The following is a 26,324-nucleotide window of genomic DNA, read 5'->3' on the forward strand; positions in this document are numbered from 1 at the left end:
ATTAAAGGTGATAGGCTCTCACAACTGATTGACAATTATTTACTGCCTGCATCATAGAAGTTCTCATTTGGCATGAAATCTGGATTTACTGTAGTTGGATAAAATCAAGAGAAAAGGGCCGGTTAGCTCAGATGGTCAGAGCGTGGTGCTAATAACGCCAAGGTCATGGGTTCAATCCCCATACTGGCCAAGGATTGCCAGGATATCATGTTTTTATTTAGTCTGTGTTATTCCAGCCTCTGAAACTGTCCTATTCCAAAGAAGAATCCAATAGAAAGTGAGCTGATACTACATCCCATCCAGGTTCAATGATCTACCTCCATCCAAATATTTTTTTGTGGAAACCCATCCATCCTGTCTAGCAATGCCAAGCCAGTAGGTGATCCCACTGGTAACATTCTCAAGTATTCTCCCAGGCCAATTAAAAAAAATCTAAACTGTGTCATTACCTGACATTGTCAGAACGTAATGGTGATACTATGTGATTGTAAGTTAAATCGCAAAACCCCCTGGTAACACTCATTCAACGATAAATCCGTCCACACTTGCAGTAGATGTTTAAATTCATGATGGCGTTGCAAACCTCAGGTGTTGAAAGATATTTTTCTGGTCCTCCTACTCTGCAGGTGAATAATAGCAGTTAAAAAAAATGAAACTGTTGCATTTAGGGACCACGTGGCCTAATGGACAAGGCGTCTGACTTCGGATCAGAAGATGGAGGGTTCGAGTCCCTTCTTGGTTGAAACTTCCAAGATATGTGTAAGAAGTCTTGTGCAAAGTAGAATTTCCTCAAGTATGAGCATTGTTGTTTCCAACAAAACATACTTCCATGATATTTAAATTCATTCTCTTCACCGTCTATTTTAATGGGGAAATTAAAGGTGATAGGCTCTCACAACTGATTGACAATTGTTTACTGCCTGCATTTTAGAAGTTCTCATTTGGCATGAAATCTGGATTTACTGTAGTTGGATAAAATCAAGAGAAAAGGGCCGGTTAGCTCAGATGGTCAGAGCGTGGTGCTAATAACGCTAAGGTCATGGGCTCAATCCCCATACTGGCCAAGGATTGCCAGGATATCATGTTTTTATTTAGTCTGTGTTATTCCAGCCTCTGAAACTGTCCTATTCCAAAGAAGAATCCAATAGAAAGTGAGCTGATACTACATCCCATCCAGGTTCAATGATCTACCTCCATCCAAAGGTTTTTTTGTGGAAACCCATCCATCCTGTCTAGCAATGCCAAGCCAGTAGGTGATCCCACTGGTAACATTCTCAAGTATTCTCCCAGGCCAAAAAAAAAATCTAAACTGTGTCTTTACCTGACATTGTCAGAACGTAATGGTGATACTATGTGATTGTAAGTTAAATCCCCCAAAAAAAACGGTAACACTCATTCAACGATAAATCCGTCCACACTTGCAGTAGATATTTAAATTCATGATGGCGTTGCAAACCTCAGGTGTTGAAAGATATTTTTCTGGTCCTCCTACTCTGCAGGTGAATAATAGCAGTTAAAAAAAAGTGAAACTGCTGCATTTAGGGACCACGTGGCTTAATGGACAAGGCGTCTGACTTTGGATCAGAAGATTGAGGGTTCGAGTCCCTTCGTGGTTGAAACTTCCAAGATATTTGTAAGTTGTCTTGTGCAAAGTTGAATTTCATCATATACATGCATTTTTGTTTCCAACAAAATATACTTCCATTATAGTTAAATTCATTCTCTTCACCGTGTATTTTAATGGGGAAATTAAAGGTGATAGGCTCTCACAACTGACTGACAATTGTTTACTGCCTGCATTTTAGAAGTTCTCATTTGGCATGAAATCTGGATTTACTGTAGTTGGATAAAATCAAGAGAAAAGGGCCGGTTAGCTCAGATGGTCAGAGCGTGGTGCTAATAACGCCAAGGTCATGGGTTCAATCCCCATACTGGCCAAGGATTGCCAGGATATCATGTTTTTATTTAGTCTGTGTTATTCCAGCCTCTGAAACTGTCCTATTCCAAAGAAGAATCCAATAGAAAGTGAGCTGATACTACATCCCATCCAGGTTCAATGATCTACCTCCATCCAAATATTTTTTTGTGGAAACCCATTCATCCTGTCTAGCAATGCCAAGCCAGTAGGTGATCCCACTGGTAACATTCTCAAGTATTCTCCCAGGCCAATTAAAACAAATCTAAACTGTGTCTTTACCTGACATTGTCAGAACGTAATGGTGATACTATGTGATTGTAAGTTAAATCCCCCCAAAAAACCGGTAACACTCATTCAACGATAAATCCGTCCACACTTGCAGTAGATGTTTAAATTCATGATGGCGTTGCAAACCTCAGGTGTTGAAAGATATTTTTCTGGTCCTCCTACTCTGCAGGTGAATAATAGCAGTTAAAAAAAAGTGAAACTGCTGCATTTAGGGACCACGTGGCCTAATGGACAAGGCGTCTGACTTTGGATCAGAAGATTGAGGGTTCGAGTCCCTTCGTGGTTGAAACTTCCAAGATATTTGTAAGATGTCTTGTGCAAAGTTGAATTTCATCAGGTATGAGCGTTGTTGTTTCCAACAAAATATACTTCCATTATATTTGAATTCATTCTCTTCACCGTCTATTTTAATGGGGAAATTAAAGGTGATAGGCTCTCACAACTGATTGACAATTATTTACTGCCTGCATCATAGAAGTTCTCATTTGGCCTGGAATCTGGATTTACTGTAGTTGGATAAAATCAAGAGAAAAGGGCCGGTTAGCTCAGATGGTCAGAGCGTGGTGCTAATAACGCCAAGGTCATGGGTTCAATCCCCATACAGGCCAAGGATTGCCAGGATATCACGTTTTTTTTTAGTCTGTGTTATTCCAGCCTCTGAAACTGTCCTATTCCAAAGAAGAATCCAATAGAAAGTGAGCTGATACGACATCCCATCCAGGTTCAATGATCTACCTCCATCCAAATATTTTTTTGTGGAAACCCATTCATCCTGTCTAGCAATGCCAAGCCAGTAGGTGATCCCACTGGTAACATTCTCAAGTATTCTCCCAGGCCAATTAAAAAAAATCTAAACTGTGTCTTTACCTGACATTGTCAGAACGTAATGGTGATACTATGTGATTGTAAGTTAAGTCGCAAAACCCCCTGGTAACACTCATTCAACAATAAATCCGTCCACACTTGCAGTACATATTTAAATTCATGATGGCGTTGCAAACCTCAGGTGTTGAAAGATATTTTTCTGGTCCTCCTACTCTGCAGGTGAATAATAGCAGTTAAAAAAAAGTGAAACTGCTGCATTTAGGGACCACGTGGCCTAATGGACAAGGCGTCTGACTTCGTATCAGAAGATTGAGGTTTTGAGTCCCTTCGTGGTTGAAACTTCCAAGATATTTGTAAGATGTCTTGTGCAAAGTTGAATTTCATCAGGTATATGCATTGTTGTTTCCAACAAAATATACTTCCATTATATTTAAATTCATTCTCTTCACCGTCTATTTTAATGGGGAAATTAAAGGTGATAGGCTCTCACAACTGATTGACAATTATTTACTGCCTGCATCATAGAAGTTCTCATTTGGCCTGAAATCTTGATTTACTGTAGTTGGATAAAATCAAGAGAAAAGGGCCGGTTAGCTCAGATGGTCAGAGCGTGGTGCTAATAACGCAAAGGTCATGGGTTCAATCCCCATACTGGCCAAGGATTGCCAGGTTGTCATGTTTTTATTTAGTCTGTGTTATTCCAGCCTCTGAAACTGCCCTATTCCAAAGAAGAATCCAATAGAAAGTCAGCTGTTACTACATCCCAGCCAGGTTCAATGATCTACCTCCATCCAAAGGTTTTTTTGTGGAAACCCATTCATTCTGTCTAGCAATGCCAAGACAGAAGGTGATCCCACTGGTAACATTCTCAAGTATTCTCCCAGGCCAATTAAAACAAATCTAAACTGTGTCTTTACCTGACATTGTCAGAACGTAATGGTGATACTATGTGATTGTAAGTTAAATCCCCCCAAAAAACCGGTAACACTCATTCAACGATAAATCCGTCCACACTTGCAGTAGATGTTTAAATTCATGATGGCGTTGCAAACCTCAGGTGTTGAAAGATATTTTTCTGGTCCTCCTACTCTGCAGGTGAATAATAGCAGTTAAAAAAAAGTGAAACTGCTGCATTTAGGGACCACGTGGCCTAATGGACAAGGCGTCTGACTTTGGATCAGAAGATTGAGGGTTCGAGTCCCTTCGTGGTTGAAACTTCCAAGATATTTGTAAGATGTCTTGTGCAAAGTTGAATTTCATCAGATATATGCATTGTTGTTTCCAACAAAATATACTTCCATTATATTTAAATTCATTCTCTTCACCGTCTATTTTAATGGGGAAATTAAAGGTGATAGGCTCTCACAACTGATTGACAATTATTTACTGCCTGCATCATAGAAGTTCTCATTTGGCCTGGAATCTGGATTTACTGTAGTTGGATAAAATCAAGAGGAAAGGGCCGGTTAGCTCAGATGGTCAGAGCGTGGTGCTAATAACGCCCAGGTCATGGGTTCAATCCCCATACTGGCCAAGGATTGCCAGAATATCATATGTTTTTATTTAGTCTGTGTTATTCCAGCCTCTGAAACTGTCCTATTCCAAAGAAGAATCCAATAGAAAGTCAGCTGTTACTACATCCCATCCAGGTTCAATGATCTACCTCCATCCAAATATTTTTTTGTGGAAACCCATTCATTCTGTCTAGCAATGCCAAGCCAGTAGGTGATCCCACTGGTAACATTCTCAAGTATTCTCCCAGGCCAATTAAAAAAAATCTAAACTGTGTCTTTACCTGACATTGTCAGAACGTAATGGTCATACTATGTGATTGTAAGTTAAATCGCAAAACCCCCTGGTAACACTCATTCAACGATAAATCCGTCCACACTTGCAGTAGATGTTTAAATTCATGATGGCGTTGCAAACCTCAGGTGTTGAAAGGTATTTTTCTGGTCCTCCTACTCTGCAGGTGAATAATAGCAGTTAAAAAAAATGAAACTGTTGCATTTAGGGACCACGTGGCCTAATGGACAAGGCGTCTGACTTCCGATCAGAAGATTGAGGGTTCGAGTCCCTTCTTGGTTGAAACTTCCAAGATATTTGTAAGAAGTCTTGTGCAAAGTTGAATTTCATCAGGTATATGCATTGTTGTTTCCAACAAAATATACTTCCATTATATTTAAATTCATTCTCTTCACCGTCTATTTTAATGGGGAAATTAAAGGTGATAGGCTCTCACAACTGATTGACAATTATTTACTGCCTGCATCATAGAAGTTCTCATTTGGCCTGGAATCTGGATTTACTGTAGTTGGATAAAATCAAGAGGAAAGGGCCGGTTAGCTCAGATGGTCAGAGCGTGGTGCTAATAACGCCCAGGTCATGGGTTCAATCCCCATACTGGCCAAGGATTGCCAGAATATCATATGTTTTTATTTAGTCTGTGTTATTCCAGCCTCTGAAACTGTCCTATTCCAAAGAAGAATCCAATAGAAAGTCAGCTGTTACTACATCCCATCCAGGTTCAATGATCTACCTCCATCCAAATATTTTTTTGTGGAAACCCATTCATTCTGTCTAGCAATGCCAAGCCAGTAGGTGATCCCACTGGTAACATTCTCAAGTATTCTCCCAGGCCAATTAAAAAAAATCTAAACTGTGTCTTTACCTGACATTGTCAGAACGTAATGGTCATACTATGTGATTGTAAGTTAAATCGCAAAACCCCCTGGTAACACTCATTCAACGATAAATCCGTCCACACTTGCAGTAGATGTTTAAATTCATGATGGCGTTGCAAACCTCAGGTGTTGAAAGGTATTTTTCTGGTCCTCCTACTCTGCAGGTGAATAATAGCAGTTAAAAAAAATGAAACTGTTGCATTTAGGGACCACGTGGCCTAATGGACAAGGCGTCTGACTTCCGATCAGAAGATTGAGGGTTCGAGTCCCTTCTTGGTTGAAACTTCCAAGATATTTGTAAGAAGTCTTGTGCAAAGTTGAATTTCATCAGGTATATGCATTGTTGTTTCCAACAAAATATACTTCCATTATATTTAAATTCATTCTCTTCACCGTCTATTTTAATGGGGAAATTAAAGGTGATAGGCTCTCACAACTGATTGACAATTATTTACTGCCTGCATCATAGAAGTTCTCATTTGGCCTGGAATCTGGATTTACTGTAGTTGGATAAAATCAAGAGAAAAGGGCCGGTTAGCTCAGATGGTCAGAGCGTGGTGCTAATAACGCCAAGGTCATGGGTTCAATCCCCATACTGGCCAAGGATTGCCAGAATATCATATGTTTTTATTTAGTCTGTGTTATTCCAGCCTCTGAAACTGTCCTATTCCAAAGAAGAATCCAATAGAAAGTCAGCTGTTACTACATCCCATCCAGGTTCAATGATCTACCTCCATCCAAATATTTTTTTGTGGAAACCCATTCATTCTGTCTAGCAATGCCAAGCCAGTAGGTGATCCCACTGGTAACATTCTCAAGTATTCTCCCAGGCCAATTAAAAAAAATCTAAACTGTGTCTTTACCTGACATTGTCAGAACGTAATGGTGATACTATGTGATTGTAAGTTAAATCGCAAAACCCCCTGGTAACACTCATTCAACGATAAATCCGTCCACACTTGCAGTAGATGTTTAAATTCATGATGGCGTTGCAAACCTCAGGTGTTGAAAGATATTTTTCTGGTCCTCCTACTCTGCAGGTGAATAATAGCAGTTAAAAAAAATGAAACTGTTGCATTTAGGGACCACGTGGCCTAATGGACAAGGCGTCTGACTTCGGATCAGAAGATTGAGGGTTCGAGTCCCTTCTTGGTTGAAACTTCCAAGATATTTGTAAGAAGTCTTGTGCAAAGTTGAATTTCATCAGGTATATGCATTGTTGTTTCCAACAAAATATACTTCCATTATATTTAAATTCATTCTCTTCACCGTCTATTTTAATGGGGAAATTAAAGGTGATAGGCTCTCACAACTGATTGACAATTATTTACTGCCTGCATCATAGAAGTTCTCATTTGGCCTGGAATCTGGATTTACTGTAGTTGGATAAAATCAAGAGAAAAGGGCCGGTTAGCTCAGATGGTCAGAGCGTGGTGCTAATAACGCCAAGGTCATGGGTTCAATCCCCATACTGGCCAAGGATTGCCAGAATATCATATGTTTTTATTTAGTCTGTGTTATTCCAGCCTCTGAAACTGTCCTATTCCAAAGAAGAATCCAATAGAAAGTCAGCTGTTACTACATCCCATCCAGGTTCAATGATCTACCTCCATCCAAATATTTTTTTGTGGAAACCCATTCATTCTGTCTAGCAATGCCAAGCCAGTAGGTGATCCCACTGGTAACATTCTCAAGTATTCTCCCAGGCCAATTAAAAAAAATCTAAACTGTGTCTTTACCTGACATTGTCAGAACGTAATGGTGATACTATGTGATTGTAAGTTAAATCGCAAAACCCCCTGGTAACACTCATTCAACGATAAATCCGTCCACACTTGCAGTAGATGTTTAAATTCCTGATGGCGTTGCAAACCTCAGGTGTTGAAAGATATTTTTCTGGTCCTCCTACTCTGCAGGTGAATAATAGCAGTTAAAAAAAATGAAACTGTTGCATTTAGGGACCACGTGGCCTAATGGACAAGGCGTCTGACTTCGGATCAGAAGATTGAGGGTTCGAGTCCCTTCTTGGTTGAAACTTCCAAGATATTTGTAAGAAGTCTTGTGCAAAGTTGAATTTCATCAGGTATATGCATTGTTGTTTCCAACAAAATATACTTCCATTATATTTAAATTCATTCTCTTCACCGTCTATTTTAATGGGGAAATTAAAGATGATAGGCTCTCACAACTGACTGACAATTGTTTACTGCCTGCATTTTAGAAGCTCTCATTTGGCATGAAATCTGGATTTACTGTAGTTGGATAAAATCAAGAGAAAAGGGCCGGTTAGCTCAGATGGTCAGAGCGTGGTGCTAATAACGCCAAGGTCATGGGTTCAATCCCCATACTGGCCAAGGATTGCCAGGATATCATGTTTTTATTTAGTCTGTGTTATTCCAGCCTCTGAAACTGTCCTATTCCAAAGAAGAATCCAATAGAAAGTGAGCTGATACTACATCCCATCCAGGTTCAATGATCTACCTCCATCCAAATATTTTTTTGTGGAAACCCATTCATCCTGTCTAGCAATGCCAAGCCAGTAGGTGATCCCACTGGTAACATTCTCAAGTATTCTCCCAGGCCAATTAAAAAAAATCTAAACTGTGTCTTTACCTGACATTGTCAGAACGTAATGGTGATACTATGTGATTGTAAGTTAAGTCGCAAAACCCCCTGGTAACACTCATTCAACAATAAATCCGTCCACACTTGCAGTACATATTTAAATTCATGATGGCGTTGCAAACCTCAGGTGTTGAAAGATATTTTTCTGGTCCTCCTACTCTGCAGGTGAATAATAGCAGTTAAAAAAAAGTGAAACTGCTGCATTTAGGGACCACGTGGCCTAATGGACAAGGCGTCTGACTTCGTATCAGAAGATTGAGGTTTTGAGTCCCTTCGTGGTTAAAACTTCCAAGATATTTGTAAGATGTCTTGTGCAAAGTTGAATTTCCTCAGGTATGAGCATTGTTGTTTCCAACAAAATATACTTCCATTATATTTAAATTCATTCTCTTCACCGTCTATTTTAATGGGGAAATTAAAGGTGATAGGCTCTCACAACTGATTGACAATTATTTACTGCCTGCATCATAGAAGTTCTCATTTGGCCTGAAATCTGGATTTACTGTAGTTGGATAAAATCAAGAGAAAAGGGCCGGTTAGCTCAGATGGTCAGAGCGTGGTGCTAATAACGCCAAGGTCATGGGTTCAATCCCCATACTGGCCAAGGATTGCCAGGTTATCATGTTTTTATTTAGTCTGTGTTATTCCAGCCTCTGAAACTGCCCTATTCCAAAGAAGAATCCAATAGAAAGTCAGCTGTTACTACATCCCATCCAGGTTCAATGATCTACCTCCATCCAAAGGTTTTTTTGTGGAAACCCATTCATTCTGTCTAGCAATGCCAAGCCAGTAGGTGATCCCACTGGTAACATTCTCAAGTATTCTCCCAGGCCAATTAAAACAAATCTAAACTGTGTCTTTACCTGACATTGTCAGAACGTAATGGTGATACTATGTGATTGTAAGTTAAATCCCCAAAAAAACCCGGTAACACTCATTCAACGATAAATCCGTCCACACTTGCAGTAGATATTTAAATTCATGATGGCGTTGCAAACCTCAGGTGTTGAAAGATATTTTTCTGGTCCTCCTACTCTGCAGGTGAATAATAGCAGTTAAAAAAAAGTGAAACTGCTGCATTTAGGGACCACGTGGCCTAATGGACAAGGCGTCTGACTTCGGATCAGAAGATTGAGGGTTCGAGTCCCTTCGTGGTTGAAACTTCCAAGATATTTGTAAGATGTCTTGTGCAAAGTTGAATTTCCTCATGTATGAGCATTGTTGTTTCCAACAAAATATACTTCCATTATATTTAAATTCATTCTCTTCACCGTCTATTTTAATGGGGAAATTAAAGGTGATAGGCTCTCACAACTGATTGACAATTATTTACTGCCTGCATCATAGAAGTTCTCATTTGGCCTGAAATCTGGATTTACTGTAGTTGGATAAAATCAAGAGAAAAGGGCCGGTTAGCTCAGATGGTCAGAGCGTGGTGCTAATAACGCCAAGGTCATGGGTTCAATCCCCATACTGGCCAAGGATTGCCAGGTTATCATGTTTTTATTTAGTCTGTGTTATTCCAGCCTCTGAAACTGTCCTATTCCAAAGAAGAATCCAATAGAAAGTCAGCTGTTACTACATCCCATCCAGGTTCAATGATCTACCTCCATCCAAATATTTTTTTGTGGAAACCCATTCATTCTGTCTAGCAATGCCAAGCCAGTAGGTGATCCCACTGGTAACATTCTCAAGTATTCTCCCAGGCCAATTAAAAAAAATCTAAACTGTGTCTTTACCTGACATTGTCAGAACGTAATGGTGATACTATGTGATTGTAAGTTAAATCGCAAAACCCCCTGGTAACACTCATTCAACGATAAATCCGTCCACACTTGCAGTAGATGTTTAAATTAATGATGGCGTTGCAAACCTCAGGTGTTGAAAGATATTTTTCTGGTCCTCCTACTCTGCAAGTGAATAATAGCAGTTAAAAAAAATGAAACTGTTGCATTTAGGGACCACGTGGCCTAATGGACAAGGCGTCTGACTTCCGATCAGAAGATTGAGGGTTCGAGTCCCTTCTTGGTTGAAACTTCCAAGATATTTGTAAGAAGTCTTGTGCAAAGTTGAATTTCATCAGGTATATGCATTGTTGTTTCCAACAAAATATACTTCCATTATATTTAAATTCATTCTCTTCACCGTCTATTTTAATGGGGAAATTAAAGGTGATAGGCTCTCACAACTGATTGACAATTATTTACTGCCTGCATCATAGAAGTTCTCATTTGGCCTGGAATCTGGATTTACTGTAGTTGGATAAAATCAAGAGAAAAGGGCCGGTTAGCTCAGATGGTCAGAGCGTGGTGCTAATAACGCCAAGGTCATGGGTTCAATCCCATGACCTTGCCAAGCCAGTAGGTGATCCCACTGGTAACATTCTCAAGTATTCTCCCAGGCCAATTAAAAAAAATCTAAAACTGTGTCTTTACCTGACATTGTCAGAACGTAATGGTGATACTATGTGATTGTAAGTTAAATCCCCAAAAAAACCCGGTAACACTCATTCAACGATAAATCCGTCCACACTTGCAGTAGATATTTAAATTCATGATGGCGTTGCAAACCTCAGGTGTTGAAAGATATTTTTCTGGTCCTCCTACTCTGCAGGTGAATAATAGCAGTTAAAAAAAAGTGAAACTGCTGCATTTAGGGACCACGTGGCCTAATGGACAAGGCGTCTGACTTCGGATCAGAAGATTGAGGGTTCGAGTCCCTTCGTGGTTGAAACTTCCAAGATATTTGTAAGATGTCTTGTGCAAAGTTGAATTTCCTCAGGTATGAGCATTGTTGTTTCCAACAAAATATACTTCCATTATATTTAAATTCATTCTCTTCACCGTCTATTTTAATGGGGAAATTAAAGGTGATAGGCTCTCACAACTGATTGACAATTATTTACTGCCTGCATCATAGAAGTTCTCATTTGGCCTGAAATCTGGATTTACTGTAGTTGGATAAAATCAAGAGAAAAGGGCCGGTTAGCTCAGATGGTCAGAGCGTGGTGCTAATAACGCCAAGGTCATGGGTTCAATCCCCATACTGGCCAAGGATTGCCAGGATATCATGTTTTTATTTAGTCTGTGTTATTCCAGCCTCTGAAACTGTCCTATTCCAAAGAAGAATCCAATAGAAAGTCAGCTGTTACTACATCCCATCCAGGTTCAATGATCTACCTCCATCCAAATATTTTTTTGTGGAAACCCATTCATTCTGTCTAGCAATTTCAAGCCAGTAGGTGATCCCACTGGTAACATTCTCAAGTATTCTCCCAGGCCAATTAAAAAAAATCTAAACTGTGTCTTTACCTGACATTGTCAGAACGTAATGGTGATACTATGTGATTGTAAGTTAAATCGCAAAACCCCCTGGTAACACTCATTCAACGATAAATCCGTCCACACTTGCAGTAGATGTTTAAATTCATGATGGCGTTGCAAACCTCAGGTGTTGAAAGATATTTTTCTGGTCCTCCTACTCTGCAGGTGAATAATAGCAGTTAAAAAAAAGTGAAACTGCTGCATTTAGGGACCACGTGGCCTAATGGACAAGGCGTCTGACTTCGGATCAGAAGATTGAGGGTTCGAGTCCCTTCGTGGTTGAAACTTCCAAGATATTTGTAAGATGTCTTGTGCAAAGTTGAATTTCATCAGATATATGCATTGTTGTTTCCAACAAAATATACTTCCATTATATTTAAATTCATTCTCTTCACCGTCTATTTTAATGGGGAAATTAAAGGTGATAGGCTCTCACAACTGATTGACAATTATTTACTGCCTGCATCATAGAAGTTCTCATTTGGCCTGGAATCTGGATTTACTGTAGTTGGATAAAATCAAGAGAAAAGGGCCGGTTAGCTCAGATGGTCAGAGCGTGGTGCTAATAACGCCAAGGTCATGGGTTCAATCCCCATACTGGCCAAGGATTGCCAGGATATCATGTTTTTATTTAGTCTGTGTTATTCCAGCCTCTGAAACTGTCCTATTCCAAAGAAGAATCCAATAGAAAGTCAGCTGTTACTACATCCCATCCAGGTTCAATGATCTACCTCCATCCAAAGGTTTTTTTGTGGAAACCCATTCATTCTGTCTAGCAATGCCAAGCCAGTAGGTGATCCCACTGGTAACATTCTCAAGTATTCTCCCAGGCCAATTAAAACAAATCTAAACTGTGTCTTTACCTGACATTGTCAGAACGTAATGGTGATACTATGTGATTGTAAGTTAAATCCCAAAAAAACCCCGGTAACACTCATTCAACGATAAATCCGTCCACACTTGCAGTAGATATTTAAATTCATGATGGCGTTGCAAACCTCAGGTGTTGAAAGATATTTTTCTGGTCCTCCTACTCTGCAGGTGAATAATAGCAGTTAAAAAAAAGTGAAACTGCTGCATTTAGGGACCACGTGGCCTAATGGACAAGGCGTCTGACTTCGGATCAGAAGATTGAGGGTTCGAGTCCCTTCGTGGTTGAAACTTCCAAGATATTTGTAAGATGTCTTGTGCAAAGTTGAATTTCATCAGATATATGCATTGTTGTTTCCAACAAAATATACTTCCATTATAGTTAAATTCATTCTCTTCCCCGTCTATTTTAATGGGGAAATTAAAGGTGATAGGCTCTCACGACTGATTGACAATTATTTACTGCCTGCATCATAGAAGTTCTCATTTGGCCTGGAATCTGGATTTACTGTAGTTGGATAAAATCAAGAGAAAAGGGCCGGTTAGCTCAGATGGTCAGAGCGTGGTGCTAATAACGCCAAGGTCATGGGTTCAATCCCCATACTGGCCAAGGATTGCCAGAATATCATATGTTTTTATTTAGTCTGTGTTATTCCAGCCTCTGAAACTGTCCTATTCCAAAGAAGAATCCAATAGAAAGTGAGCTGATACGACATCCCATCCAGGTTCAATGATCTACCTCCATCCAAATATTTTTTTGTGGAAACCCATTCATCCTGTCTAGCAATGCCAAGCCAGTAGGTGATCCCACTGGTAACATTCTCAAGTATTCTCCCAGGCCAATTAAAAAAAATCTAAACTGTGTCTTTACCTGACATTGTCAGAACGTAATGGTGATACTATGTGATTGTAAGTTAAATCGCAAAACCCCCTGGTAACACTCATTCAACGATAAATCCGTCCACACTTGCAGTAGATGTTTAAATTCATGATGGCGTTGCAAACCTCAGGTGTTGAAAGATATTTTTCTGGTCCTCCTACTCTGCAGGTGAATAATAGCAGTTAAAAAAAAGTGAAACTGCTGCATTTAGGGACCACGTGGCCTAATGGACAAGGCGTCTGACTTCGGATCAGAAGATTGAGGGTTCGAGTCCCTTCGTGGTTGAAACTTCCAAGATATTTGTAAGATGTCTTGTGCAAAGTTGAATTTCCTCAGGTATGAGCATTGTTGTTTCCAACAAAATATACTTCCATTATATTTAAATTCATTCTCTTCACCGTCTATTTTAATGGGGAAATTAAAGGTGATAGGCTCTCACAAGTGATTGACAATTATTTACTGCCTGCATCATAGAAGTTCTCATTTGGCCTGAAATCTGGATTTACTGTAGTTGGATAAAATCAAGAGAAAAGGGCCGGTTAGCTCAGATGGTCAGAGCGTGGTGCTAATAACGCCAAGGTCATGGGTTCAATCCCCATACTGGCCAAGGATTGCCAGGTTATCATGTTTTTATTTAGTCTGTGTTATTCCAGCCTCTGAAACTGTCCTATTCCAAAGAAGAATCCAATAGAAAGTCAGCTGTTACTACATCCCATCCAGGTTCAATGATCTACCTCCATCCAAATATTTTTTTGTGGAAACCCATTCATTCTGTCTAGCAATGCCAAGCCAGTAGGTGATCCCACTGGTAACATTCTCAAGTATTCTCCCAGGCCAATTAAAAAAAATCTAAACTGTGTCTTTACCTGACATTGTCAGAACGTAATGGTGATACTATGTGATTGTAAGTTAAATCGCAAAACCCCCTGGTAACACTCATTCAACGATAAATCCGTCCACACTTGCAGTAGATGTTTAAATTCATGATGGCGTTGCAAACCTCAGGTGTTGAAAGATATTTTTCTGGTCCTCCTACTCTGCAGGTGAATAATAGCAGTTAAAAAAAAGTGAAACTGCTGCATTTAGGGACCACGTGGCCTAATGGACAAGGCGTCTGACTTCGGATCAGAAGATTGAGGGTTCGAGTCCCTTCGTGGTTGAAACTTCCAAGATATTTGTAAGATGTCTTGTGCAAAGTTGAATTTCATCAGATATATGCATTGTTGTTTCCAACAAAATATACTTCCATTATATTTAAATTCATTCTCTTCACCGTCTATTTTAATGGGGAAATTAAAGGTGATAGGCTCTCACAACTGATTGACAATTATTTACTGCCTGCATCATAGAAGTTCTCATTTGGCCTGGAATCTGGATTTACTGTAGTTGGATAAAATCAAGAGAAAAGGGCCGGTTAGCTCAGATGGTCAGAGCGTGGTGCTAATAACGCCAAGGTCATGGGTTCAATCCCCATACTGGCCAAGGATTGCCAGAATATCATATGTTTTTATTTAGTCTGTGTTATTCCAGCCTCTGAAACTGTCCTATTCCAAAGAAGAATCCAATAGAAAGTGAGCTGATACGACATCCCATCCAGGTTCAATGATCTACCTCCATCCAAATATTTTTTTGTGGAAACCCATTCATCCTGTCTAGCAATGCCAAGCCAGTAGGTGATCCCACTGGTAACATTCTCAAGTATTCTCCCAGGCCAATTAAAAAAAATCTAAACTGTGTCTTTACCTGACATTGTCAGAACGTAATGGTGATACTATGTGATTGTAAGTTAAATCGCAAAACCCCCTGGTAACACTCATTCAACGATAAATCCGTCCACACTTGCAGTAGATGTTTAAATTCATGATGGCGTTGCAAACCTCAGGTGTTGAAAGATATTTTTCTGGTCCTCCTACTCTGCAGGTGAATAATAGCAGTTAAAAAAAAGTGAAACTGCTGCATTTAGGGACCACGTGGCCTAATGGACAAGGCGTCTGACTTCGGATCAGAAGATTGAGGGTTCGAGTCCCTTCGTGGTTGAAACTTCCAAGATATTTGTAAGATGTCTTGTGCAAAGTTGAATTTCCTCAGGTATGAGCATTGTTGTTTCCAACAAAATATACTTCCATTATATTTAAATTCATTCTCTTCACCGTCTATTTTAATGGGGAAATTAAAGGTGATAGGCTCTCACAACTGATTGACAATTATTTACTGCCTGCATCATAGAAGTTCTCATTTGGCCTGAAATCTGGATTTACTGTAGTTGGATAAAATCAAGAGAAAAGGGCCGGTTAGCTCAGATGGTCAGAGCGTGGTGCTAATAACGCCAAGGTCATGGGTTCAATCCCCATACTGGCCAAGGATTGCCAGGTTATCATGTTTTTATTTAGTCTGTGTTATTCCAGCCTCTGAAACTGTCCTATTCCAAAGAAGAATCCAATAGAAAGTCAGCTGTTACTACATCCCATCCAGGTTCAATGATCTACCTCCATCCAAATATTTTTTTGTGGAAACCCATTCATTCTGTCTAGCAATGCCAAGCCAGTAGGTGATCCCACTGGTAACATTCTCAAGTATTCTCCCAGGCCAATTAAAAAAAATCTAAACTGTGTCTTTACCTGACATTGTCAGAACGTAATGGTGATACTATGTGATTGTAAGTTAAATCGCAAAACCCCCTGGTAACACTCATTCAACGATAAATCCGTCCACACTTGCAGTAGATGTTTAAATTCATGATGGCGTTGCAAACCTCAGGTGTTGAAAGATATTTTTCTGGTCCTCCTACTCTGCAGGTGAATAATAGCAGTTAAAAAAAAGTGAAACTGCTGCATTTAGGGACCACGTGGCCTAATGGACAAGGCGTCTGACTTCGGATCAGAAGATTGAGGGTTCGAGTCCCTTCGTGGTTGAAACTTCCAAGATATTTGTAAGATGTCTTGTGCAAAGTTGAATTTCATCAGATATATGCATTGTTGTTTCCAACAAAATATACTTCCATTATATTTAAATTCATTCTCTTCACCGTCTATTTTAATGGGGAAATTAAAGGTGATAGGCTCTCACAACTGATTGACAATTATTTACTGCCTGCATCATAGAAGTTCTCATTTGGCCTGGAATCTGGATTTACTGTAGTTGGATAAAATCAAGAGAAAAGGGCCGGTTAGCTCAGATGGTCAGAGCGTGGTGCTAATAACGCCAAGGTCATGGGTTCAATCCCCATACTGGCCAAGGATTGCCAGAATATCATATGTTTTTATTTAGTCTGTGTTATTCCAGCCTCTGAAACTGTCCTATTCCAAAGAAGAATCCAATAGAAAGTCAGCTGTTACTACATCCCATCCAGGTCCAATGATCTACCTCCATCCAAATATTTTTTTGTGGAAACCCATTCATTCTGTCTAGCAATGCCAAGCCAGTAGGTGATCCCACTGGTAACATTCTCAAGTATTCTCCCAGGCCAATTAAAAAAAATCTAAAACTGTGTCTTTACCTGACATTGTCAGAACGTAATGGTGATACTATGTGATTGTAAGTTAAATCGCAAAACCCCCTGGTAACACTCATTCAACGATAAATCCGTTCACACTTGCAGTAGATGTTTAAATTCATGATGGCGTTGCAAACCTCAGGTGTTGAAAGATATTTTTCTGGTCCTCCTACTCTGCAGGTGAATAATAGCAGTTAAAAAAAATGAAACTGTTGCATTTAGGGACCACGTGGCCTAATGGACAAGGCGTCTGACTTCGGATCAGAAGATTGAGGGTTCGAGTCCCTTCTTGGTTGAAACTTCCAAGATATTTGTAAGAAGTCTTGTGCAAAGTTGAATTTCATCAGGTATATGCATTGTTGTTTCCAACAAAATATACTTCCATTATATTTAAATTCATTCTCTTCACCGTCTATTTTAATGGGGAAATTAAAGGTGATAGGCTCTCACAACTGATTGACAATTATTTACTGCCTGCATCATAGAAGTTCTCATTTGGCCTGGAATCTGGATTTACTGTAGTTGGATAAAATCAAGAGAAAAGGGCCGGTTAGCTCAGATGGTCAGAGCGTGGTGCTAATAACGCCAAGGTCATGGGTTCAATCCCCATACTGGCCAAGGATTGCCAGGATATCATGTTTTTATTTAGTCTGTGTTATTCCAGCCTCTGAAACTGTCCTATTCCAAAGAAGAATCCAATAGAAAGTGAGCTGATACTACATCCCATCCAGGTTCAATGATCTACCTCCATCCAAATATTTTTTTGTGGAAACCCATTCATCCTGTCTAGCAATGCCAAGCCAGTAGGTGATCCCACTGGTAACATTCTCAAGTATTCTCCCAGGCCAATTAAAAAAAATCTAAACTGTGTCTTTACCTGACATTGTCAGAACGTAATGGTGATACTATGTGATTGTAAGTTAAGTCGCAAAACCCCCTGGTAACACTCATTCAACGATAAATCCGTCCACACTTGCAGTAGATGTTTAAATTCATGATGGCGTTGCAAACCTCAGGTGTTGAAAGATATTTTTCTGGTCCTCCTACTCTGCAGGTGAATAATAGCAGTTAAAAAAAAGTGAAACTGCTGCATTTAGGGACCACGTGGCCTAATGGACAAGGCGTCTGACTTCGGATCAGAAGATTGAGGGTTCGAGTCCCTTCGTGGTTGAAACTTCCAAGATATTTGTAAGATGTCTTGTGCAAAGTTGAATTTCATCAGATATATGCATTGTTGTTTCCAACAAAATATACTTCCATTATAGTTAAATTCATTCTCTTCACTGTCTATTTTAATGGGGAAATTAAAGGTGATAGGCTCTCACAACTGATTGACAATTATTTACTGCCTGCATCATAGAAGTTCTCATTTGGCTTGGAATCTGGATTTACTGTAGTTGGATAAAATCAAGAGAAAAGGGCCGGTTAGCTCAGATGGTCAGAGCGTGGTGCTAATAACGCCAAGGTCATGGGTTCAATCCCCATACTGGCCAAGGATTGCCAGAATATCATATGTTTTTATTTAGTCTGTGTTATTCCAGCCTCTGAAACTGTCCTATTCCAAAGAAGAATCCAATAGAAAGTCAGCTGTTACTACATCCCATCCAGGTTCAATGATCTACCTCCATCCAAATATTTTTTTGTGGAAACCCATTCATTCTGTCTAGCAATGCCAAGCCAGTAGGTGATCCCACTGGTAACATTCTCAAGTATTCTCCCAGGCCAATTAAAAAAAATCTAAACTGTGTCTTTACCTGACATTGTCAGAACGTAATGGTGATACTATGTGATTGTAAGTTAAATCGCAAAACCCCCTGGTAACACTCATTCAACGATAAATCCGTCCACACTTGCAGTAGATGTTTAAATTCATGATGGCGTTGCAAACCTCAGGTGTTGAAAGATATTTTTCTGGTCCTCCTACTCTGCAGGTGAATAATAGCAGTTAAAAAAAAGTGAAACTGCTGCATTTAGGGACCACGTAGCCTAATGGACAAGGCGTCTGACTTCGGATCAGAAGATTGAGGGTTCGAGTCCCTTCGTGGTTGAAACTTCCAAGATATTTGTAAGATGTCTTGTGCAAAGTTGAATTTCATCAGATATATACATTGTTGTTTCCAACAAAATATACTTCCATTATATTTAAATTCATTCTCTTCACCGTCTATTTTAATGGGGAAATTAAAGGTGATAGGCTCTCACAACTGATTGACAATTATTTACTGCCTGCATCATAGAAGTTCTCATTTGGCCTGGAATCTGGATTTACTGTAGTTGGATAAAATCAAGAGAAAAGGGCCGGTTAGCTCAGATGGTCAGAGCGTGGTGCTAATAACGCCAAGGTCATGGTTTCAATCCCCATACTGGCCAAGGATTGCCAGAATATCATATGTTTTTATTTAGTCTGTGTTATTCCAGCCTCTGAAACTGTCCTATTCCAAAGAAGAATCCAATAGAAAGTCAGCTGTTACTACATCCCATCCAGGTTCAATGATCTACCTCCATCCAAATATTTTTTTGTGGAAACCCATTCATCCTGTCTAGCAATGCCAAGCCAGTAGGTGATCCCACTGGTAACATTCTCAAGTATTCTCCCAGGCCAATTAAAAAAAATCTAAACTGTGTCTTTACCTGACATTGTCAGAACGTAATGGTGATACTATGTGATTGTAAGTTAAATCGCAAAACCCCCTGGTAACACTCATTCAACGATAAATCCGTCCACACTTGCAGTAGATGTTTAAATTCATGATGGCGTTGCAAACCTCAGGTGTTGAAAGATATTTTTCTGGTCCTCCTACTCTGCAGGTGAATAATAGCAGTTAAAAAAAATGAAACTGTTGCATTTAGGGACCACGTGGCCTAATGGACAAGGTGTCTGACTTCGGATCAGAAGATGGAGGGTTCGAGTCCCTTCTTGGTTGAAACTTCCAAGATATTTGTAAGAAGTCTTGTGCAAAGTTGAATTTCATCAGATATATGCATTTTTGTTTCCAACAAAATATACTTCCATTATAGTTAAATTCATTCTCTTCACCGTGTATTTTAATGGGGAAATTAAAGGTGATAGGCTCTCACAACTGACTGACAATTGTTTACTACCTGCATTTTAGAAGTTCTCATTTGGCATGAAATCTGGATTTACTGTAGTTGGATAAAATCAAGAGAAAAGGGCCGGTTAGCTCAGATGGTCAGAGCGTGGTGCTAATAACGCCAAGGTCATGGGCTCAATCCCCATACTGGCCAAGGATTGCCAGGATATCATCTTTTTATTTAGTCTGTGTTATTCCAGCCTCTGAAACTGTCCTATTCCAAAGAAGAATCCAATAGAAAGTGAGCTGATACTACATCCCATCCAGGTTCAATGATCTACCTCCATCCAAATATTTTTTTGTGGAAACCCATCCATCCTGTCTAGCAATGCCAAGCCATTAGGTGATCCCACTGGTAACATTCTCAAGTATTCTCCCAGGCCAATTAAAAAAAATCTAAACTGTGTCTTTACCTGACATTGTCAGAACGTAATGGTGATACTATGTGATTGTAAGTTAAGTTGCAAAACCCCCTGGTAACACTCATTCAACAATAAATCCGTCCACACTTGCAGTACATATTTAAATTCATGATGGCGTTGCAAACCTCAGGTGTTGAAAGATATTTTTCTGGTCCTCCTACTCTGCAGGTGAATAATAGCAGTTAAAAAAAAGTGAAACTGCTGCATTTAGGGACCACGTGGCCTAATGGACAAGGCGTCTGACTTCGGATCAGAAGATTGAGGTTTCGAGTCCCTTCGTGGTTGAAACTTCCAAGATATTTGTAAGATGTCTTGTGCAAAGTTGAATTTCCTCAGGTATGAGCATTGTTGTTTCCAACAAAATATACTTCCATTATATTTAAATTCATTCTCTTCACCGTCTATTTTAATGGGGAAATTAAAGGTGATAGGCTCTCACAACTGATTGACAATTATTTACTGCCTGTATCATAGAAGTTCTCATTTGGCCTGAAATCTGGATTTACTGTAGTTGGATAAAATCAAGAGAAAAGGGCCGGTTAGCTCAGATGGTCAGAGCGTGGTGCTAATAACGCCAAGGTCATGGGTTCAATCCCCATACTGGCCAAGGATTGCCAGGTTATCATGTTTTTATTTAGTCTGTGTTATTCCAGCCTCTGAAACTGCCCTATTCCAAAGAAGAATCCAATAGAAAGTCAGCTGTTACTACATCCCATCCAGGTTCAATGATCTACCTCCATCCAAAGGTTTTTTTGTGGAAACCCATTCATTCTGTCTAGCAATGCCAAGCCAGTAGGTGATCCCACTGGTAACATTCTCAAGTATTCTCCCAGGCCAATTAAAAAAAATCTAAACTGTGTCTTTACCTGACATTGTCAGAACGTAATGGTGATACTATGTGATTGTAAGTTAAATCCCCAAAAAAAACCGGTAACACTCATTCAACGATAAATCCGTCCACACTTGCAGTAGATATTTAAATTCATGATGGCGTTGCAAACCTCAGGTGTTGAAAGATATTTTTCTGGTCCTCCTACTCTGCAGGTGAATAATAGCAGTTAAAAAAAAGTGAAACTGCTGCATTTAGGGACCACGTAGCCTAATGGACAAGGCGTCTGACTTCGGATCAGAAGATTGAGGGTTCGAGTCCCTTTGTGGTTGAAACTTCCAAGATATTTGTAAGATGTCTTGTGCAAAGTTAAATTTCATCAGATATATACATTGTTGTTTCCAACAAAATATACTTCCATTATATTTAAATTCATTCTCTTCACCGTCTATTTTAATGGGGAAATTAAAGGTGATAGGCTCTCACAACTGATTGACAATTATTTACTGCCTGCATCATAGAAGTTCTCATTTGGCCTGGAATCTGGATTTACTGTAGTTGGATAAAATCAAGAGAAAAGGGCCGGTTAGCTCAGATGGTCAGAGCGTGGTGCTAATAACGCCAAGGTCATGGGTTCAATCCCCATACTGGCCAAGGATTGCCAGAATATCATATGTTTTTATTTAGTCTGTGTTATTCCAGCCTCTGAAACTGTCCTATTCCAAAGAAGAATCCAATAGAAAGTCAGCTGTTACTACATCCCATCCAGGTTCAATGATCTACCTCCATCCAAATATTTTTTTGTGGAAACCCATCCATCCTGTCTAGCAATGCCAAGCCAGTAGGTGATCCCAGTGCTAACATTCTCAAGTATTCTCCCAGGCCAATTAAAAAAAATCTAAACTGTGTCTTTACCTGACATTGTCAGAACGTAATGGTGATACTATGTGATTGTAAGTTAAATCGCAAAACCCCCTGGTAACACTCATTCAACGATAAATCCGTCCACACTTGCAGTAGATGTTTAAATTCATGATGGCGTTGCAAACCTCAGGTGTTGAAAGATATTTTTCTGGTCCTCCTACTCTGCAGGTGAATAATAGCAGTTAAAAAAAAGTGAAACTGCTGCATTTAGGGACCACGTGGCCTAATGGACAAGGCGTCTGACTTCGGATCAGAAGATTGAGGGTTCGAGTCCCTTCGTGGTTGAAACTTCCAAGATATTTGTAAGAAGTCTTGTGCAAAGTTGAATTTCCTCAGGTATAAGCATTGTTGTTTCCAACAAAATACATTTCCATTATATTTAAATTCATTCTCTTCACCGTCTATTTTAATGGGGAAATCAAAGGTGATAGGCTCTCACAACTGATTGACAATTATTTACTGCCTGCATCATAGAAGTTCTCATTTGGCCTGGAATCTGGATTTACTGTAGTTGGATAAAATCAAAAGAAAATGGCAGGTTAGCTCAGATGGTCAGAGCGTGGTGCTAATAACGCCAAGGTCATGGGTTCAATCCCCATACTGGCCAAGGATTGCCAGAATATCATATGTTTTTATTTAGTCTGTGTTATTCCAGCCTCTGAAACTGTCCTATTCCAAAGAAGAATCCAATAGAAAGTCAGCTGTTACTACATCCCATCCAGGTTCAATGATCTACCTCCATCCAAATATTTTTTTGTGGAAACCCATCCATCCTGTCTAGCAATGCCAAGCCAGTAGGTGATCCCACTGGTAACATTCTCAAGTATTCTCCCAGGCCAATTAAAAAAAATCTAAACTGTGTCTTTACCTGACATTGTCAGAACGTAATGGTGATACTATGTGATTGTAAGTTAAATCGCAAAACCCCCTGGTAACACTCATTCAACGATAAATCCGTCCACACTTGCAGTAGATGTTTAAATTCATGATGGCGTTGCAAACCTCAGGTGTTGAAAGATATTTTTCTGGTCCTCCTACTCTGCAGGTGAATAATAGCAGTTAAAAAAAATGAAACTGTTGCATTTAGGGACCACGTGGCCTAATGGACAAGGCGTCTGACTTCGGATCAGAAGATGGAGGGTTCGAGTCCCTTCTTGGTTGAAACTTCCAAGATATTTGTAAGAAGTCTTGTGCAAAGTTGAATTTCATCAGATATATGCATTTTTGTTTCCAACAAAATATACTTCCATTATAGTTAAATTCATTCTCTTCACCGTGTATTTTAATGGGGAAATTAAAGGTGATAGGCTCTCACAACTGACTGACAATTGTTTACTACCTGCATTTTAGAAGTTCTCATTTGGCATGAAATCTGGATTTACTGTAGTTGGATAAAATCAAGAGAAAAGGGCCGGTTAGCTCAGATGGTCAGAGCGTGGTGCTAATAACGCCAAGGTCATGGGCTCAATCCCCATACTGGCCAAGGATTGCCAGGATATCATCTTTTTATTTAGTCTGTGTTATTCCAGCCTCTGAAACTGTCCTATTCCAAAGAAGAATCCAATAGAAAGTGAGCTGATACGACATCCCATCCAGGTTCAATGATCTACCTCCATCCAAATATTTTTTTGTGGAAACCCATTCATCCTGTCTAGCAATGCCAAGCCAGTAGGTGATCCCACTGGTAACATTCTCAAGTATTCTCCCAGGCCAATTAAAAAAAATCTAAACTGTGTCTTTACCTGACATTGTCAGAACGTAATGGTGATACTATGTGATTGTAAGTTAAGTCGCAAAACCCCCTGGTAACACTCATTCAACAATAAATCCGTCCACACTTGCAGTACATATTTAAATTCATGATGGCGTTGCAAACCTCAGGTGTTGAAAGATATTTTTCTGGTCCTCCTACTCTGCAGGTGAATAATAGCAGTTAAAAAAAAGTGAAACTCCTGCATTTAGGGACCACGTGGCCTAATGGACAAGGCGTCTGACTTCGGATCAGAAGATGGAGGGTTCGAGTCCCTTCTTGGTTGAAACTTCCAAGATATTTGTAAGAAGTCTTGCGCAAAGTTGAATTTCATCAGATATATGCATTTTTGTTTCCAACAAAATATACTTCCATTATAGTTAAATTCATTCTCTTCACCGTCTATTTTAATTGGGAAATTAAACGTGATAGGCTCTCACAACTGATTGACAATTATTTACTGCCTGCATCATAGAAGTTCTCATTTGGCCTGAAATCTGGATTTACTGTAGTTGGATAAAACCAAGAGAAAAGGGCCGGTTAGCTCAGATGGTCAGAGCGTGGTGCTAATAACGCCAAGGTCATGGGTTCAATCCCCATACTGGCCAAGGATTGCCAGAATATCATATGTTTTTATTTAGTCTGTGTTATTCCAGCCTCTGAAACTGTCCTATTCCAAAGAAGAATCCAATAGAAAGTCAGCTGTTACTACATCCCATCCAGGTTCAATGATCTACCTCCATCCAAATATTTTTTTGTGGAAACCCATTCATCCTGTCTAGCAATGCCAAGCCAGTAGGTGATCCCACTGGTAACATTCTCAAGTATTCTCCCAGGCCAATTAAAAAAAATCTAAACTGTGTCTTTACCTGACATTGTCAGAACGTAATGGTGATACTATGTGATTGTAAGTTAAATCGCAAAAACCCCCTGGTAACACTCATTCAACGATAAATCCGTCCACACTTGCAGTAGATGTTTAAATTCATGATGGCGTTGCAAACCTCAGGTGTTGAAAGATATTTTTCTGGTCCTCCTACTCTGCAGGTGAATAATAGCAGTTAAAAAAAAGTGAAACTGCTGCATTTAGGGACCACGTGGCCTAATGGACAAGGTGTCTGACTTCGGATCAGAAGATTGAGGGTTCGAGTCCCTTCGTGGTTGAAACTTCCAAGATATTTGTTAGATGTCTTGTGCAAAGTTGAATTTCCTCAGGTATGAGCTTTGTTGTTTCCAACAAAATATACTTCCATTATATTTGAATTCATTCTCTTCACCGTCTATTTTAATGGGGAAATTAAAGGTGATAGGCTCTCACAACTGATTGACAATTATTTACTGCCTGCATCATAGAAGTTCTCATTTGGCATGAAATCTGGATTTACTGTAGTTGGATAAAATCAAGAGAAAAGGGCCGGTTAGCTCAGATGGTCAGAGCGTGGTGCTAATAACGCCAAGGTCATGGGCTCAATCCCCATACTGGCCAAGGATTGCCAGGATATCATCTTTTTATTTAGTCTGTGTTATTCCAGCCTCTGAAACTGTCCTATTCCAAAGAAGAATCCAATAGAAAGTGAGCTGATACGACATCCCATCCAGGTTCAATGATCTACCTCCATCCAAATATTTTTTTGTGGAAACCCATTCATCCTGTCTAGCAATGCCAAGCCAGTAGGTGATCCCACTGGTAACATTCTCAAGTATTCTCCCAGGCCAATTAAAAAAAATCTAAACTGTGTCTTTACCTGACATTGTCAGAACGTAATGGTGATACTATGTGATTGTAAGTTAAGTCGCAAAACCCCCTGGTAACACTCATTCAACAATAAATCCGTCCACACTTGCAGTACATATTTAAATTCATGATGGCGTTGCAAACCTCAGGTGTTGAAAGATATTTTTCTGGTCCTTCTACTCTGCAGGTGAATAATAGCAGTTAAAAAAAAGTGAAACTCCTGCATTTAGGGACCACGTGGCCTAATGGACAAGGCGTCTGACTTCGGATCAGAAGATGGAGGGTTCGAGTCCCTTCTTGGTTGAAACTTCCAAGATATTTGTAAGAAGTCTTGCGCAAAGTTGAATTTCATCAGATATATGCATTTTTGTTTCCAACAAAATATACTTCCATTATAGTTAAATTCATTCTCTTCACCGTCTATTTTAATTGGGAAATTAAAGGTGATAGGCTCTCACAACTGATTGACAATTATTTACTGCCTGCATCATAGAAGTTCTCATTTGGCCTGAAATCTGGATTTACTGTAGTTGGATAAAACCAAGAGAAAAGGGCCGGTTAGCTCAGATGGTCAGAGCGTGGTGCTAATAACGCCAAGGTCATGGGTTCAATCCCCATACTGGCCAAGGATTGCCAGAATATCATATGTTTTTATTTAGTCTGTGT

The 26,324-nt window shown here is 39.6% G+C and overlaps 49 non-coding genes across 49 annotated transcripts; all 49 read left to right on the forward strand.

Annotated features, from left to right (window-relative positions):
• Positions 1–116: 116 nt before the first annotated feature.
• On the forward strand, positions 117–190 carry trnai-aau (transfer RNA isoleucine (anticodon AAU)). The gene has a single exon. It is a non-coding gene; the product is annotated as a tRNA-Ile (tRNA).
• Positions 191–1,543: 1,353 nt separating this feature from the next.
• Positions 1,544–1,616, forward strand: trnaq-uug (transfer RNA glutamine (anticodon UUG)). Its single transcript has one exon. It is a non-coding gene; the product is annotated as a tRNA-Gln (tRNA).
• A 248-nt stretch (positions 1,617–1,864) lies between these two features.
• trnai-aau (transfer RNA isoleucine (anticodon AAU)) lies at positions 1,865–1,938 on the forward strand. Its single transcript has one exon. It is a non-coding gene; the product is annotated as a tRNA-Ile (tRNA).
• A 481-nt stretch (positions 1,939–2,419) lies between these two features.
• Positions 2,420–2,492, forward strand: trnaq-uug (transfer RNA glutamine (anticodon UUG)). The gene has a single exon. It is a non-coding gene; the product is annotated as a tRNA-Gln (tRNA).
• Positions 2,493–2,740: 248 nt separating this feature from the next.
• On the forward strand, positions 2,741–2,814 carry trnai-aau (transfer RNA isoleucine (anticodon AAU)). The gene has a single exon. It is a non-coding gene; the product is annotated as a tRNA-Ile (tRNA).
• An 801-nt stretch (positions 2,815–3,615) lies between these two features.
• trnai-aau (transfer RNA isoleucine (anticodon AAU)) lies at positions 3,616–3,689 on the forward strand. The gene has a single exon. It is a non-coding gene; the product is annotated as a tRNA-Ile (tRNA).
• A 481-nt stretch (positions 3,690–4,170) lies between these two features.
• trnaq-uug (transfer RNA glutamine (anticodon UUG)) lies at positions 4,171–4,243 on the forward strand. The gene has a single exon. It is a non-coding gene; the product is annotated as a tRNA-Gln (tRNA).
• Positions 4,244–4,491: 248 nt separating this feature from the next.
• Positions 4,492–4,565, forward strand: trnai-aau (transfer RNA isoleucine (anticodon AAU)). Its single transcript has one exon. It is a non-coding gene; the product is annotated as a tRNA-Ile (tRNA).
• An 802-nt stretch (positions 4,566–5,367) lies between these two features.
• Positions 5,368–5,441, forward strand: trnai-aau (transfer RNA isoleucine (anticodon AAU)). Its single transcript has one exon. It is a non-coding gene; the product is annotated as a tRNA-Ile (tRNA).
• An 802-nt stretch (positions 5,442–6,243) lies between these two features.
• Positions 6,244–6,317, forward strand: trnai-aau (transfer RNA isoleucine (anticodon AAU)). The gene has a single exon. It is a non-coding gene; the product is annotated as a tRNA-Ile (tRNA).
• Positions 6,318–6,798: 481 nt separating this feature from the next.
• Positions 6,799–6,871, forward strand: trnar-ucg (transfer RNA arginine (anticodon UCG)). Its single transcript has one exon. It is a non-coding gene; the product is annotated as a tRNA-Arg (tRNA).
• A 248-nt stretch (positions 6,872–7,119) lies between these two features.
• On the forward strand, positions 7,120–7,193 carry trnai-aau (transfer RNA isoleucine (anticodon AAU)). Its single transcript has one exon. It is a non-coding gene; the product is annotated as a tRNA-Ile (tRNA).
• A 481-nt stretch (positions 7,194–7,674) lies between these two features.
• Positions 7,675–7,747, forward strand: trnar-ucg (transfer RNA arginine (anticodon UCG)). Its single transcript has one exon. It is a non-coding gene; the product is annotated as a tRNA-Arg (tRNA).
• A 248-nt stretch (positions 7,748–7,995) lies between these two features.
• Positions 7,996–8,069, forward strand: trnai-aau (transfer RNA isoleucine (anticodon AAU)). The gene has a single exon. It is a non-coding gene; the product is annotated as a tRNA-Ile (tRNA).
• An 801-nt stretch (positions 8,070–8,870) lies between these two features.
• Positions 8,871–8,944, forward strand: trnai-aau (transfer RNA isoleucine (anticodon AAU)). Its single transcript has one exon. It is a non-coding gene; the product is annotated as a tRNA-Ile (tRNA).
• A 481-nt stretch (positions 8,945–9,425) lies between these two features.
• trnar-ucg (transfer RNA arginine (anticodon UCG)) lies at positions 9,426–9,498 on the forward strand. Its single transcript has one exon. It is a non-coding gene; the product is annotated as a tRNA-Arg (tRNA).
• A 248-nt stretch (positions 9,499–9,746) lies between these two features.
• Positions 9,747–9,820, forward strand: trnai-aau (transfer RNA isoleucine (anticodon AAU)). The gene has a single exon. It is a non-coding gene; the product is annotated as a tRNA-Ile (tRNA).
• Positions 9,821–10,997: 1,177 nt separating this feature from the next.
• Positions 10,998–11,070, forward strand: trnar-ucg (transfer RNA arginine (anticodon UCG)). The gene has a single exon. It is a non-coding gene; the product is annotated as a tRNA-Arg (tRNA).
• A 248-nt stretch (positions 11,071–11,318) lies between these two features.
• Positions 11,319–11,392, forward strand: trnai-aau (transfer RNA isoleucine (anticodon AAU)). The gene has a single exon. It is a non-coding gene; the product is annotated as a tRNA-Ile (tRNA).
• Positions 11,393–11,872: 480 nt separating this feature from the next.
• On the forward strand, positions 11,873–11,945 carry trnar-ucg (transfer RNA arginine (anticodon UCG)). The gene has a single exon. It is a non-coding gene; the product is annotated as a tRNA-Arg (tRNA).
• A 248-nt stretch (positions 11,946–12,193) lies between these two features.
• On the forward strand, positions 12,194–12,267 carry trnai-aau (transfer RNA isoleucine (anticodon AAU)). The gene has a single exon. It is a non-coding gene; the product is annotated as a tRNA-Ile (tRNA).
• Positions 12,268–12,748: 481 nt separating this feature from the next.
• On the forward strand, positions 12,749–12,821 carry trnar-ucg (transfer RNA arginine (anticodon UCG)). Its single transcript has one exon. It is a non-coding gene; the product is annotated as a tRNA-Arg (tRNA).
• A 248-nt stretch (positions 12,822–13,069) lies between these two features.
• Positions 13,070–13,143, forward strand: trnai-aau (transfer RNA isoleucine (anticodon AAU)). Its single transcript has one exon. It is a non-coding gene; the product is annotated as a tRNA-Ile (tRNA).
• A 482-nt stretch (positions 13,144–13,625) lies between these two features.
• Positions 13,626–13,698, forward strand: trnar-ucg (transfer RNA arginine (anticodon UCG)). The gene has a single exon. It is a non-coding gene; the product is annotated as a tRNA-Arg (tRNA).
• A 248-nt stretch (positions 13,699–13,946) lies between these two features.
• Positions 13,947–14,020, forward strand: trnai-aau (transfer RNA isoleucine (anticodon AAU)). The gene has a single exon. It is a non-coding gene; the product is annotated as a tRNA-Ile (tRNA).
• A 480-nt stretch (positions 14,021–14,500) lies between these two features.
• trnar-ucg (transfer RNA arginine (anticodon UCG)) lies at positions 14,501–14,573 on the forward strand. The gene has a single exon. It is a non-coding gene; the product is annotated as a tRNA-Arg (tRNA).
• Positions 14,574–14,821: 248 nt separating this feature from the next.
• trnai-aau (transfer RNA isoleucine (anticodon AAU)) lies at positions 14,822–14,895 on the forward strand. The gene has a single exon. It is a non-coding gene; the product is annotated as a tRNA-Ile (tRNA).
• A 482-nt stretch (positions 14,896–15,377) lies between these two features.
• Positions 15,378–15,450, forward strand: trnar-ucg (transfer RNA arginine (anticodon UCG)). The gene has a single exon. It is a non-coding gene; the product is annotated as a tRNA-Arg (tRNA).
• Positions 15,451–15,698: 248 nt separating this feature from the next.
• trnai-aau (transfer RNA isoleucine (anticodon AAU)) lies at positions 15,699–15,772 on the forward strand. Its single transcript has one exon. It is a non-coding gene; the product is annotated as a tRNA-Ile (tRNA).
• Positions 15,773–16,252: 480 nt separating this feature from the next.
• trnar-ucg (transfer RNA arginine (anticodon UCG)) lies at positions 16,253–16,325 on the forward strand. Its single transcript has one exon. It is a non-coding gene; the product is annotated as a tRNA-Arg (tRNA).
• Positions 16,326–16,573: 248 nt separating this feature from the next.
• trnai-aau (transfer RNA isoleucine (anticodon AAU)) lies at positions 16,574–16,647 on the forward strand. The gene has a single exon. It is a non-coding gene; the product is annotated as a tRNA-Ile (tRNA).
• A 482-nt stretch (positions 16,648–17,129) lies between these two features.
• trnar-ucg (transfer RNA arginine (anticodon UCG)) lies at positions 17,130–17,202 on the forward strand. Its single transcript has one exon. It is a non-coding gene; the product is annotated as a tRNA-Arg (tRNA).
• Positions 17,203–17,450: 248 nt separating this feature from the next.
• On the forward strand, positions 17,451–17,524 carry trnai-aau (transfer RNA isoleucine (anticodon AAU)). Its single transcript has one exon. It is a non-coding gene; the product is annotated as a tRNA-Ile (tRNA).
• Positions 17,525–18,004: 480 nt separating this feature from the next.
• trnar-ucg (transfer RNA arginine (anticodon UCG)) lies at positions 18,005–18,077 on the forward strand. Its single transcript has one exon. It is a non-coding gene; the product is annotated as a tRNA-Arg (tRNA).
• Positions 18,078–18,325: 248 nt separating this feature from the next.
• On the forward strand, positions 18,326–18,399 carry trnai-aau (transfer RNA isoleucine (anticodon AAU)). The gene has a single exon. It is a non-coding gene; the product is annotated as a tRNA-Ile (tRNA).
• A 482-nt stretch (positions 18,400–18,881) lies between these two features.
• Positions 18,882–18,954, forward strand: trnar-ucg (transfer RNA arginine (anticodon UCG)). The gene has a single exon. It is a non-coding gene; the product is annotated as a tRNA-Arg (tRNA).
• Positions 18,955–19,202: 248 nt separating this feature from the next.
• trnai-aau (transfer RNA isoleucine (anticodon AAU)) lies at positions 19,203–19,276 on the forward strand. Its single transcript has one exon. It is a non-coding gene; the product is annotated as a tRNA-Ile (tRNA).
• An 802-nt stretch (positions 19,277–20,078) lies between these two features.
• On the forward strand, positions 20,079–20,152 carry trnai-aau (transfer RNA isoleucine (anticodon AAU)). The gene has a single exon. It is a non-coding gene; the product is annotated as a tRNA-Ile (tRNA).
• Positions 20,153–20,632: 480 nt separating this feature from the next.
• On the forward strand, positions 20,633–20,705 carry trnar-ucg (transfer RNA arginine (anticodon UCG)). The gene has a single exon. It is a non-coding gene; the product is annotated as a tRNA-Arg (tRNA).
• A 248-nt stretch (positions 20,706–20,953) lies between these two features.
• Positions 20,954–21,027, forward strand: trnai-aau (transfer RNA isoleucine (anticodon AAU)). Its single transcript has one exon. It is a non-coding gene; the product is annotated as a tRNA-Ile (tRNA).
• A 481-nt stretch (positions 21,028–21,508) lies between these two features.
• trnar-ucg (transfer RNA arginine (anticodon UCG)) lies at positions 21,509–21,581 on the forward strand. Its single transcript has one exon. It is a non-coding gene; the product is annotated as a tRNA-Arg (tRNA).
• A 248-nt stretch (positions 21,582–21,829) lies between these two features.
• trnai-aau (transfer RNA isoleucine (anticodon AAU)) lies at positions 21,830–21,903 on the forward strand. Its single transcript has one exon. It is a non-coding gene; the product is annotated as a tRNA-Ile (tRNA).
• A 482-nt stretch (positions 21,904–22,385) lies between these two features.
• trnar-ucg (transfer RNA arginine (anticodon UCG)) lies at positions 22,386–22,458 on the forward strand. The gene has a single exon. It is a non-coding gene; the product is annotated as a tRNA-Arg (tRNA).
• Positions 22,459–22,706: 248 nt separating this feature from the next.
• On the forward strand, positions 22,707–22,780 carry trnai-aau (transfer RNA isoleucine (anticodon AAU)). The gene has a single exon. It is a non-coding gene; the product is annotated as a tRNA-Ile (tRNA).
• Positions 22,781–23,582: 802 nt separating this feature from the next.
• trnai-aau (transfer RNA isoleucine (anticodon AAU)) lies at positions 23,583–23,656 on the forward strand. The gene has a single exon. It is a non-coding gene; the product is annotated as a tRNA-Ile (tRNA).
• Positions 23,657–24,457: 801 nt separating this feature from the next.
• Positions 24,458–24,531, forward strand: trnai-aau (transfer RNA isoleucine (anticodon AAU)). Its single transcript has one exon. It is a non-coding gene; the product is annotated as a tRNA-Ile (tRNA).
• A 483-nt stretch (positions 24,532–25,014) lies between these two features.
• Positions 25,015–25,087, forward strand: trnar-ucg (transfer RNA arginine (anticodon UCG)). The gene has a single exon. It is a non-coding gene; the product is annotated as a tRNA-Arg (tRNA).
• A 248-nt stretch (positions 25,088–25,335) lies between these two features.
• On the forward strand, positions 25,336–25,409 carry trnai-aau (transfer RNA isoleucine (anticodon AAU)). The gene has a single exon. It is a non-coding gene; the product is annotated as a tRNA-Ile (tRNA).
• An 801-nt stretch (positions 25,410–26,210) lies between these two features.
• On the forward strand, positions 26,211–26,284 carry trnai-aau (transfer RNA isoleucine (anticodon AAU)). The gene has a single exon. It is a non-coding gene; the product is annotated as a tRNA-Ile (tRNA).
• Positions 26,285–26,324: the final 40 nt, after the last annotated feature.

This window comes from Gasterosteus aculeatus, chromosome 13, assembly GCF_964276395.1.
Source record: "Gasterosteus aculeatus chromosome 13, fGasAcu3.hap1.1, whole genome shotgun sequence".
NCBI classification, from domain to species: Eukaryota; Metazoa; Chordata; class Actinopteri; order Perciformes; family Gasterosteidae; genus Gasterosteus; species Gasterosteus aculeatus.